Source organism: Globicephala melas, chromosome 5, assembly GCF_963455315.2.
Source record: "Globicephala melas chromosome 5, mGloMel1.2, whole genome shotgun sequence".
NCBI lineage: Eukaryota > Metazoa > Chordata > Mammalia > Artiodactyla > Delphinidae > Globicephala > Globicephala melas.
The window spans coordinates 51,763,481-51,776,932 of NC_083318.1; positions in this window are offsets into that span (position 1 = coordinate 51,763,481).

Consider the following 13,452-nt stretch of genomic DNA (forward strand, 5'->3'; position numbering starts at 1 on the left):
AAATAAGCACAGGAAGCGTTTCAAATATTTTATCTTGAATATTACTTTATATATTGAATATCACTGATGTTATCAATAGAGCCCATTTGGTATATCCTTTCTTTATGCTGATTAACAAATCACTAAGTACCCCCAATAGAAACTCTTGTCTGACATTCATTATACGGATCAGCAGAGCCAAATAATGTGTTGTCATGAGCGGACAGGAAATTAGAGGAAGTGCTGACGGTCCTGTTCTCTGGGCTGGGGTATTTGCGGTGTAGTGATAGCTTACCAGGCCTGGAGTGTGCCTACCTAATCAAGATGACTGATTGCCCCTCCCTCATTCACATCACACTGGCTTTGCTGAAGTATTTCAGAGTAAATTATTAATACTATAATAAGATTTGTACGATTAAAAATCAATCTCAGATAATAGAGCCAAACTTGGAATAGTAATAATAATAAAACAGATACTAATCACTGAACCCTTATTCTGCACAAGGTGCTGAGCTAAGGTCTTTGCATAAGTGATTCATTTAATTCTCACAACAGCCCCGTGAGTTAGCTGCTATTGCCTTCATTTTACATAAGAGAAAACGGAGACTCAGAGAGTGACTTGCCCAAGGAACCTGGCTGGTGTGTGGCAGAAAATGACTTTGAACTTAGCTCTGTCTGATTTTACAGTGTGTGTTGTGACCACAGTGCTATGAGGTTTGGGTCCAAGACCAGGATTTGACACTTGCCTTAGGAAAAGTTGCCCATCTTGCTATGCTTCAGTTTCCTGATCTGTAAAATGGGAGAGGGAGAAATAATGAACTGGCTGATGTGTGTGAAGGAGTTTCATAAACTGTAAATGCTTTTGTGTAAAGTCTCATTGTTTGCACAGCCGGGATCCTCTTCTGGGTCCCTCACTTAAGTGTCCACAGTCTTCCTTGATGACAGGATCGTGGCTGGGCGTGTTTTGTGCAGTGTCCAGCATAACCCCTTGGCCCAATCTTCCCTTGGCTGTTCTGCAGCCTGGGCTCGGGGCCCAGCATCCCAGAGCCCATGGCATTTTCTTGAAAGTCATTGCGTGAACGACAGTTCCTCCCTGTTTCTTAGAAACAGCCCCAGGCCGTCCTCCTTGAGTGGGTAAGGTTGCATCCTGGTCATGGATGTGCCAACTGCAGTCTTCCTCTGGCAGGTGCTGGACATCTTCGGGGGCACAGGGATGTGTTATGAGAGGGCTTGTAGTGTGGGGAAAGACGGTTCAAATGCGACCCCTGGCACACTGTTCACTCATTCACTCAACACGTGAATTTAGCATCTACCACTAGGTGGGGAGAACATGATGGTGAATAAACTAACATGGCTCCGTCCATGGAGCTAATGGCCTATCAGGGGAGAAAGACAACTAAACGTTTAGAATAAATAAAGTGAGCCAAGAATGCGTACAAAGTACATGGACAGCCAACTTAGCACAGTTTTGGGGAAGTCAGAGAAGGCTTCCTGGAGGAAGGGATATTTAATTTGAAGGAGTTTACCTGGTAAGGAGAGTGAGGTGATGGGAGAGACTTCTTTTTAGGGGCTTTTGGATGTGATTTAGGCTTCATAGCTTAGATGCACCTGAGTGAGAATTGGAAGGCATCTGTATGGCGCCATGCATAGAATAGCATTGCTGGTTTTTCTGCAGTGTGTTCCAATGTCCAGGCACCAGCTTATTGAGAGTCAAGAGGCAGGGTATGGGCCATCTGTTTTTCGCTAAGTTGGATCTCTCTGATGTGGTGTGGCTCTAAATCTAACACTTAATGCTTGAAGAGGTGTGTTCCTGGAGCCAGCAGCTTCAAGAGTGCCTTCTTTAGTCCTGCTTTCCTGATGTTGGCAGATGTGGCAGCTCCCTGGCAGCCTGGTTCTGCAGTGTCATCCTGGCACCATTCCTGGGGGTCTGGTCTAGAGCCCACTGCTCCAGCCCATCTAATGATTTTTGTTAATTCTTTTTTCTTTTTTTTTTTTAATTGGGGTATGATTGACATATAACATTCTATTAGTTTCAACATAATGATTCAATACGTGTATATATTGTGAAATAATCACCACAGTAAGTGGAGTTAACATCCATTACCATACATAGTTACAAATTTCTTTTCTTGTGATGAGGACTTTTAAGATCCACTCTCTTAGCAACTTCAAATGACAATACAGTGTTATTAACTATAGTCACCACACTGTACATTGCACGCATGACATTTATTCTATAACTGGCCATTTGTACCTTTGACTCCCATTTTGCTCAACTCCCAGCCCCTCTGTCTGGCAACTACCAATCTGTTCCCTGTGATTTTTCAGGTTTATTTATTGGTCTTTGCTATTGTTAGAAAAGTCTTGTATTTTATGGGCAATTATTTACTGATGTAATTGAAGAGCTTCCACTCTTTGTAAAATATCGTTTTTAGTCTTTTCCTCAGTATTTTCTAATAATATTTCCATTACACATTTTGTTTTACCATTTCTTTATCTAAAGGTGTTTTTATCTTTCATGCAAGAATCCAAGATTTTTTTTTTAATAGCTGGCCAAATGTATAAGCACAGATCTGATTAAATTTTTTTTTTTTTTTTTTTGCGGTACGCGGGCCTCTCACTGTTGTGGCCTCTCCCGTTGCGGAGCACAGGCTTCGGACACGCAGGCTCAGCGGCCATGGCTCACGGGCCCAGCCGCTCCACGGCATGTGGGATCTTCCCGGACCGGGGTACAAACCCGTGTCCCCTGCATCGGCAGGCGGACTCTCAACCACTGTGCCACCAGGGAAGCCCAGATCTGTTTACATTTATTTAAACTTTTTTAAAAATTAAAAAAATTAATTACAAATAATTATAAATTTCTTGTTGGACATTTAATTCTGTGTTTAGGCAACTAATTTTATTAATTTTTTTGACCATTGAAAGGAAATTTCTTATCAAATCTATTATGCACTTGCTGAAAATGTCTCAATATTGTCCACTTTATCATCTTAATTTTTTCTTTTTTAACACAGTGATCTGCTGCAGGAAATTGCAATGCTTTCCGTCATCCTATTTTGTTGTACTCTTCTGATTGTAGTTCTAGCTACTGCATCGCCACTTGATTCAGCATCATTAGTACACTTTCATTTAAAATTTGCCCGTACTTCTTTAAACTAGAAAAATTACATTTAATTACATTATAATTTTAAAAATAACTATTTTTATGTAATTCCCAATTATGATTGACACAGATATATTTGGACTTATTATCTGCAGAAACTATTTGAATAAACACATTACAATGTTACATAGGTGCAAAGGGGGAAAAAAAGAACATTTGAACTGAAGCAATTCACTGATGAGTTTACACATAAAAATAACATCTATGCCCTATGTGTGTTACTGAACCAAATTCGGGTCGGCTTGTCTGAAGTGCAGCAAAGCCAATCTACTGACATCAGGTTGTGGCGAAGGAAAGTATAGATAGCATGCTATCTTTATTGTAGGGTGCCAAGCAAGGAGAAGGGGCACTCATGCTCAAAAGACTTGAACTCTCAGATGGCTTTTAGGGGAAGGGTTTTAAAGATGGTGTGAGGGAGAAGGTCACAGGGTGAGTGATCAGCTTCTGTACAATCCTCTGATTGGCTGATGGTGAGGTAACGGGGTGGTATTTCAGGAATCTCAATGATCAGTTTTCTGGTTCCAACCAGTTTGGGGTCTACATGCTGGTGGTCAGCATGGAGTTAAACTCTTCCACCTGGTGGGGGTTTTAGTATCTGCAAAACAACTCAAGGATATGGCTCAGGATATTATCTACAGCCCTTGAGGAGGAACTAAAGGACCTTGACTTTGTTTTATGGCTAAACTATTATTATTTTGTCTTGCTTGATTGTTTTTCTTTGTTTCTGTATGTTTTCACTTCTCTGATTAAGTTTGCTCTTTGGAACTCAAGGAAGACCTAGAAGGCTAAAGCTTTTCTTCAAACTCGGGGTGGAGGTCTGTCTGCTGGAAAGCCCTGCAGAGTTCTGCTGAGTTTCATGTGCACTACAATATTATCTTATGTGATACAGTGGCTAAGTGAAATGCAGCTTTAGCAAAATAATAACTGTGTCAATGGGAAAACAAGAATGTTTCTCACTCTAGTGAGACTGTCCTATAGTAGCCTCATTTCAAGAGCTCAGTAACTACATGTGGCTGGTGGCTCCCACCTTAGAGGATTATGAATCTATTTATTATAGAGTACTCTAAATATCAGGTTGAGGAATTTGACCAGTATCTTGGGCAAAGGGGTCACTCGTGAACTTTAGAGGGTGCTGGGAAGGTTAAGCGATGTAACATACGTGGTGGACTGGGGGCAGGAGACTCCAAAGGCCAGGCAGGAGCAAGAGCAGAAATCTGGGCTTGGGTTCATAAGGGTGTACAAAGGTGATGGGAACACAGAGGAGAAGGGGAGTTAGGAGCTACAGGGAAGGAAGAATCATCAGGCCTTGGGAGACTGGATGGTAATGGGAAACAATGAGTTTTCCAGTCAGAGTAGCTGGAGAAGAGAGGGATTAGGGACCCTTAGCTAGAAGTTGAGTTTAATTTGATCCTATTCAACTTGATATTTATTTTTATGTCTGCTCTGTCCCAGCCCTGTGTCTGTTCGTGGGGATCACAGTGGTGAATACCCAGGGCTCAGCTGAGATGGAATGAGAACATCTGTTATCCTGACTCTATGAACTCAGTGCTTGGAGGAAATACTGAAGGAATAAAAATGAAAGAGTTAAACCCTAAATAAATTTGACCTTGCTCCCCTTCATCTCCCTCTGTCTTGAGAAGGTACTAATTCTTCTTGAAGTGCCCGTGGAACATATTTTCATGCAGAATTTTCCGCCTAGATGTGGTTTTTAATGACTCAAGTTTCAAAGATCTGGCTGGACTGTGTATCTGCTATGTATACTTCTACCCTCGAATCAAACATCCTACTATATATAAATTTTGGAGAAAAAGCAGTTTACAAAACAAGATTCCAGTAATCAGGTTTTCTTTTGGGGGGGCGGGTGGGTAAAACAAAATGAAGTCAACATGCAGAGACAAAAAAGAATGGACAAGGTGCCCAGAAGAAACTACAGCCATGGAGATAGTGACTCTGGGTCACTCGCTCACTGCCATTATGGTTACCCAAACGTAAACAGTGGTGAAGTCTAGATATTAAAATATGACTTCTGATTTGTTTTCTTTGCCTTTCTCAATAATCTAAAATGTGTATGTATTTTGAGAAAAATCAGGGGTAGAACAGTAAAAGTTGATGAAACAAACTGAGGAGAGCCTCCCATGGTTCTCAGCCTCACTCCAGTGATTCCAGCCCTCAAGCCGTAGACTCCTTGGTCAAAGAGGCATCACCCAGGGTGTTTTGGGGGCTGATAAAGAGGCCAGGGACCCAGGAAAATAAGAGGGTGGCGCGAGGTCTGAATGTCATGAAAGGGGCTGGAGCACAGAGGGAGGAGAGGTTTGGAGACAAGATGGAGAGGGGGCTGCTCAGGGCTGGGAGGGGAGTGGGGGCAAGTGCTGGGAGTCAGCGTGTGTCATTGTAAGCAGTTTGGACTTGGAGAGAGGAGCCAAAGGCAGTTGGAAGCAGTGGGGTACAAAGATCAGCATTAGTTTTTAGTAAGTCAACTAGTGGCAATACAGAGACTGTGTGTGTGTGTGTGTGTGTGTGTGTGTGTGTGTGCATGTGTAGGGGGTGTGGGGTGGGAGAGCCCAAAGACAGGGAGACCAGATAGGGAGCTGCGGAACCAGTCAGGAGAATGATGATGAAGATCAGACAGAGGGGAGTGCTGGGTTTCTAAGTTTTCAGAGTCAACAGAATTGATCACCATGATCTCCTTTTGGGAGAGAAATGTGTCTTATCAATCTTTGTATTCCTAGTTTTCTAGCCCAGTATCACACATGCATTCCTTCCCTCTGTCAGCCCTTCATGCATCCATCCAACTAATACTAATTAGGGCTTATTGTGAACCAGGTACTTGCTGGGCTTGGATCACTCAGACAGATGGCGCCATTCCATGGGGGTGGGGACAGACATTAAACAAGTAAACAAACAGAAAATGTGATAATTTTCAATTCTATTAGCAAGTTCTATAAAGAAAATTAGGACAAGGGGATGTGACAGTGCGTTTGGGGTAGAGACAGGAGGGCCTCCCACTTCATGGGGCTGAGACTTGAAGGAGCCAATCATGCAGCTGCCATTATTGATGCATATGTTGGCCGTTACTGATGCATGTTTTGAGGATACACACTCTAGGCAAGACTAGGTGCTCTTTTTCCTTTTTATTTACTTTTTAAAGTTGAAATGGCTTGAAGTAAAATGCACAGATCTCAAGGGCATGGCTAGGTAGATTTCTGTACTTCCACTTGTATTGAAGTATAGACATTTTACTTATTATTTTTAACATTTTACTTATTATTTTCATGTATATGGGTCACTACCACCTAGATCGTATATAAAACATTTCCAGCTCCCCTAAAGGTTCCCTGTGCCTTTCCCAGTGAATAACCCAGAAGTAACCTCTTCTGACCATCATTATCATCAAATTTGCTGGTTCCCTACTTGGTGTACATGAACTCATTTAGTATGTACTTTTTTTTGCATCTTGATTCTTTCACTCGGCACTGTACCTATGAGATTCATCCATGTTGCTGTGTGTAACAGTAGTTTGCTTTCACTGCTATACAATATGCATTGTAGAAATAGATCCCCATTTTAAAAATCTATTCTACTGTTGATGGGCATTTGGGTTGTTTCCGGTTTTGGGCTATTACGATTACAATTGCTATGAATATTGTTGTGTATATCTTCTGGTGAACGTGAGCACTCATTCGTATTGGTTTTATACCTAGGAGTGGAACTGCTAGCTCAGAGGGTGGGCATAGATTTAGCTTGAAGAGACACTGGCAAATAGTTTTCCAAAAGGCTTGGAGCGATTTGCAACCCAATCCACAATGAATGGGAGGTCCCATTGCCTCACATCCTCAAGGAGAGTTGCTTTGAATTCTCTCATTTCCTCTATTTTGCAAATCAGGAACTGAGCCTCAGGGTTGCTAAATAATCCACTCAAGATAACATAGCTAGTGAGAAGTGGATCTCCACCAAAACCCAGATATTATTGCCAATTCAATATTGCCCACCACACCATACTGCATACGAGGATGCTAGGTAAATGGAATAGAATATGTGTATCCATGGAACTCTAAGGAAAATGTGATCAATGTTAGGCTGCTCGGCAGAGTTGGAACTTGAACTTGGCCTTAAAGGGCAGAGGAAGACTGAGAGCCCCTGAGCAGAAGGGGAGACTTGGCTAAGGGCAAGAAGAGGAGAATACACACTACATTATTCTCTGTTTGAGGTGTGTGATGTCAAGTAGCCTCTCTCATTTGAGAACTACTGTTCTTGTCTCAGTGACCTCCCTGGGTCCTTTGATTGCTGCCACAGTCCTAACTCCCAGGAGTGTCCATTCCTGGTTCAATATACAAACTTCCTCTTGTTAAAGAGAAAGCTAGAGCCTAACTGAGCCCACATAATCTAATCCCCCTTTTTTACCCCATCTTAGTCAGTTTGGGCTGCTATAATAAAAATACCATAAACTGGGTGGCTTAAACAACAGACATTTATTCCTCATAGTTCTGAAGGTTGGAAGTTCAAGATCAAGGTGCCAGCCCTTGGGTGTGAGAACCCTCTTCCTGATTTGCAGACAGTCATCTTCTTGCTGTTCTCAAACAGCTAAGAGAGGAATCTTTTCCACTTCTTCTAAGGGCACTAATCTCATCATGGGACTCCACCCTCATGACCTCATCTAAACCTAATTACCTCCCAAAGGCCCCACCTCCAAATACCACGACATTGGGGATTAGGGCTTCAAACATAACTTTGGGGAGACCCACACATTCGGTCCACAGCACTCATTCTCTATTCTGTTCAATGGAACGCTATTTTATTCATGTTTATGCTCTTTTTATTTGTGTGAGTAAGTATAGCCTTTCCAATAAGACTTTAATCGCCCTAAGGAGAGGGGCAGGGGTGTGCACTTCTTTTGGATATCAGAGAGTCTCCTGTGATTTTCTGGACGTATAGATAGTAGATTCGATGTTCACCTGTGTAACTCATGGGCTGATGAAGTCACTCCCCCTGTCAGCTTATCCACAAGGTCTGATTCCTTTCTTCACATGTCTATGTATTGCAAGCTTGTGGTTTTTAAAGTCCCCATGTGAGAAACTTATCAGCTGTTTGGACTCCTGTGATGAATTAAACTAGGTGTAATGAAATGTTCCTCATCTTCATTATTATTTTTCATAGTTCAGTGTAGCTGGGAAAACTCATAAAACTAATTGTAATTAGTTGTAAGCTAGAAATTGTGTCTGGAAGAAGGGTATTAAAAATTGCATGTAATTTCCTCTCCACTCCTACTTCCTAAATTCTGTTGTGTGCATTGATTACCATCTCCCTGGTTTCTGGCCCCGAACTTCCCTTTAAAATTGATTACAACTTGGCTTCCTTTCCTTCTCCTCCTAGTAGAGTTGTGACTTTTCTATTTTATGATTAAAGCTCTTTCCAAAACTGCTGTGTGTGGCTTCTTTGAGCTCCTCTGCTTTCATTGTTCCGCATCATGTATTGGAATCAATTCCTCCTGCTTCTTCCTAGTTGTACTATTTCACCAGACTCCTATTGGCACCTGGATTCATTTCACCTGACAGAGTCAATGTCACTCACCCTCACATTCCTTTTAACTCTTTCTTCTTGCCAAACTTTCCAATTCCAAGCATACTGGAGGTGCCCTCCTTTTCTCTCTATTTCTGCATGGGTTCAGACTGCAGCCTTTATTTAAAAAAAAAAAAAAACTTTATTTAATACAGTGTTAAGTGTACAGAATAATTGAGCAGATAGTATATGGAATTCAACATACCCACCCCACCTCCACCTCTACCTCCACGCTTTCCCCTATTATTAACATCTTGCCTTAGTGTGGTACATTTGTTACAATTAATGAACCAATACTGATACATTATTATTAACTTCTGTTCATAGTTTACATTAATGTTCACTCTTTGTGTTGTACACTTCTATGGGTTTTGACAAATGCAGTATGACACATGTATCCATCATTACGATTTAGTACAGAAGAGTTTCCCCACCCTAACACTCCCCTTAACCCGTAGCTTTTATGAGGCATTTTTTCCATCTGACAATACTCTATAGTTTAATTACTTTTTTGTTTATTGTCTGTCATCCCCGTCCCCAACCCTTTCTAGATTGTAAGCTCCATGAAAGTGGAGATTTCTATCTATTTTGGTCCTTGTTGTAGTCCCAGCTCCTAGACCATTCATTGCCCGCCATATTGTCAGCACTCAATAGATATTTGTTGAGTGAGTGAATTGATGAATGATTTAATGACCATTTAGAGCTGAGTGATTTGTTAATCTATGTGCCATCTTTGTTAGTTGTTGAAAGTACCGTTGTACAATATATTAGAATAGATTAGAACATTTATGGATTCCTGCCTATCTGAAAATGGCTAGCCGGCACTGGTGGGGGAGGAGGGGCTCTGTTGATGTTGGTTGATCATACTGATGGGTGGCCACAGCTCTGGGGGGACCTCGAGTGGGCTCAGGTGATGTTTTGCTCTAAGTCTTAACCTTGGGAATTCCCTGGCCATCCGGTGGTTAGGACTCGGTGCTTTCACTGTTGTGGCCCAGAATCAATCCCTGGTGGGGGAACTAAGGCCCTGCAAGTGGCACAGCCAAAAAAAAAAAAAAAAAAGCCTTAACCTTTAAACTAGTGTTTCTAACTATTTTTCATTATTGTTCCCTTAAGGAGCCTTATTAGACACTTTTCCCTGAATACCCATTCCTCTTATGAAATTTTAACACCACAGATGGTATACTGGATACCTGTTTACATACCGTATGCACATCTACGCTTTATACATATGCTTTATTGCCCCTTTGAGGGTAATGTCATCCTCTTTGAGAATGCAGGCTCTCAATATTCTTATCGATGACTTGGAGAGAAGGACAGGGAAGGCACGCTAATGAGACTAGGATGACGATATTGAGAGGGATGGGGGATATAACAGATGAGAGAATCCAGATTCAACTGTTTAAAATCATTAGTTTCTCACCAATCAGTTTTAAATATACACTCTTGCACCCAGGTTCAAAAATTCGAGTGTACAGATGGGCAGAGGAAACCAGCCTGACAGGCTGCGTTGATTGAAAGGGAGTTTCTCTTTCTTGGGAAGACGTGGATTCACTGTCTTCTGCGCAGACTTGCTGTATATGGAGAAACCTGTTCGGTTATGGGAATGGTCTTAGCAAATCCATAGACAGAAAGCGGACGGGTGGTTGCCTGGAGGTGATGTGGGGGGAGGGAGTGACCTCCAATGGGCAAGAGCTTTCTTTTAGGGGAGACAAAATTGTTCTAAAATTAGGTTGTGGCGATGGTTGCTTGACCTTGTAAATACATTAAAAAACCATTTTTAAAAGGTTAGAAAAAGAAGAAATCCTACCAAAGTTGGAAATGCCTAGAGGAGAGGGCAGAGATTCTGAGCCATCTGGAAATGTGACTAAGAAGACAGTTGTCTCCAGACTGGAGAAGGGGAGACTCAGAGGAGACATGATAGCTGAGTCCAAGTACTGAGATCTGGAGCAGAAAGTTGACTTCTTTGGCATAATTCCATAGAGCATGACATGGGCTGAATTATATCCCCTCATAGATGTTGAAGAAGTCCTAAACCCCACTACCTGTAAATGTGACCTTATTTGGAAATAGGGTGTTTGCAGATGACCAAGTTCAGGTGCGGTCATTAGGATGGACTCTAATCCAATATGACTGGTGTCCTTATAAAGAGGGGAAATTTGAGCACTGAAACAGATAAGCATTCAGGGAAGATGCTGCGAAAACACAGGGAGAAGAGAGCCGTCCACAAGGAAGGCCTGAGGCCACCCAGAAACTAGGAAAGAGGACTGGAACAGATTCTCCCTCAAAGCCCTTGGGAGGAACTGACCATGTCACCACCCTGATCTTGGACTTCCAGCCTCCAGAGCTGTAAGACAATATATTTCTGCTGTTTAAGCCATCCAGTCTGCGGTACTTTGTTCCTGCAGCCCTAAGAAACAAATATAGGATATAAGTAGTGTCAAAGGGCAGGAACTTTAGGGAAGCAGCTTTTATTTTAATGAAGGCTGGGAGTGAAGGGGAGATTCATGTAGCTCACTGCCTGCAGTGTTCTCACACATTCACCCTAACCAAGGGCTTAGGGAACAGGTGATACTGGCATCTCCACTTACTCATTAGGAAAGGGAGGCTCAGAGAAAGAGAAAGCCACTCGCTCAAATTAGTGAATGTCAGAGCCAGGCTTCACATTTATATTAGTTTGATTTCAGAGTCCACATCTTTTCTATGAAGCTCAGGTGAGTCTAGGAAACAGTGGAACAAAGTGTATGGTGAGGATGAACAAGAGCCAATCAAACCAAGGTGGTGGCTGGCTCAGGTGGTGTAAGGTGAGTGGCAGACATGTCCCTGGGTGGCAGGGAAAGATGATCATGCGTTCTGAGTGCCTCACACATCGACACGAATTTTCTCCTCTCATTCTTATAGCAGCCCTTGCAGATTAGTAGTAGTTTCCCCATTTTGCAAATGAGAAAATCAAGATGCAGAGAATGACACACTTTACCAAAAGTTAACGACTGGTGAGTGGAGAAACAGGGCTACATCTGCCTAAGTGCAAAGTCCTGCCCTCTCTTTGCGTTTTGCTGTCACGTGGCAGCGGCTGAATGACATGGCTCCTGCCATCCTCCTGACTTAAGTCTCTGACTCACCCCGGGGATTCTGTCCTATGGTTTAGAATAAATAAGATCCTGCCCAGAGGAATGTTTGCTCACCTTTCTCAACCAGGCCAGCCAAGTTCCTGGTGCCCAACTGTCTTGCTATTTTGTATGCTCTGCTTAGTTCCAGCAGAGACCCTGATCTGTAGTCTTGCTAGATGCTGAGTCTCTATAGCACAGTAGTTAAGGCTGTGGTTTTCCACCCAGACTGCCTAGGTTTGTAAGCCTAGCTTTACCTCTCACAAGCTGTGTGTCCTTGGGCAAGATGCTTAACCTCTCTGTGCCCCAGTCTCTTCCCCTGTAAAATGGGGACCATGATGATTGTGTGAATTAGATACATTCTAGCTGTTACTATTATTTTTCTCTGTGCATGTCTAGCTTGGCTCCTGATTTGAGTTCAGTTTACAGGACTGCGTTTCCCACAGTAACAATAAGGCAGTCAAATTGGAGGCACAGAAAAAAAATGAAAAAAATCTTATGAGGAGGGAAGGGCACTTTAAGAGTCGGAATCCACCTAAAATGAAGTAGCTCTTATTTATTTTCTCCCTGTGGTGCATTTTGTCTTGGGCTTTCAAGAGGCACCTACAGTAATTTGCAGTTCCAGTTGGTGGTAAACCCTTAAAGGACTATTGTCTTCTGCCATCTGGTTTCCAGAAAACACAAATAAAGAAAACGTCTCCCAGGTGACAGGACCCTTTGTGCCTTTTATTTGTGTTGCCTCTTTGGCTCAGTCTTGGGCAGGCCTGAGTCAAGGACCCAGAGGATCTTACCGCTTAAAAGGAGAATTATTCCAAATGGTCTTAGCAGGAGGAACGAGTGATCACAGACTTTTTTTCAGTCTCAGGAAAGAGCTGTGGTAATTCTGGAGCTCACTCTGGCTATTGTGTTTTTCTTCACTTTGGATCAGCCTGGGGTCCACCAAGGATGAGCTACAGAATCTGAGCCCTGGTTTTATCATCTAAAAAAGGGAATCACAAGATCCAGTGATTTCACCAAATCGCTTTCTCTCTCCTTTAAGGGAGGGTGATCTGGGAAGGGGTGGGGGAGGTGAAGAGTACACAGGGAGCCCCCTTCTTGCCCTGGTGCGGCCAGCTGAGTGCACAGTCTGCTTTGGAGACCAACGCAGCTCCCGAAATAAGCACTGGTTAGAGAATCAAAAAGTCTGGACACCCATGGCATTATTTTGGGCAACTGACATTAACTTTCTGAGCTTCATTGCCCTCATCTATGAAGTGGGTGAGTGGGACTAGATCAATTTTTCCTCCCTGCTGTAGAAGCCAGTTCTTCAAATAAAGTCTTGCATGTAAACCCAATATGGAAAACAGGTAGTAGCAGAGCTTCCTTTCGTGACTGGGGGAGGGAGGTCTGGGGTCCTATCCCCCAACCCTTATCCTTCCTTACCACTCCTTCCCAACTTTCTAGGAACCTCAGGCAGGCAGAGAGCACAGCTGGAAAACAACCAAAACATAATTATCTCTTGGATTCGTTTCAGCTGGAAAAATTCTGTGTCTTATCTCAGGAGCCTTAGGAAAGACCCCCATCCTCCTGAAATTTCACTGCTAGCAGTTTATCTTTCTGTGTTGTGTTTTTCCTTGTCCTCCTTTAAGCAAAGTCATCAGGGAAAGGTGA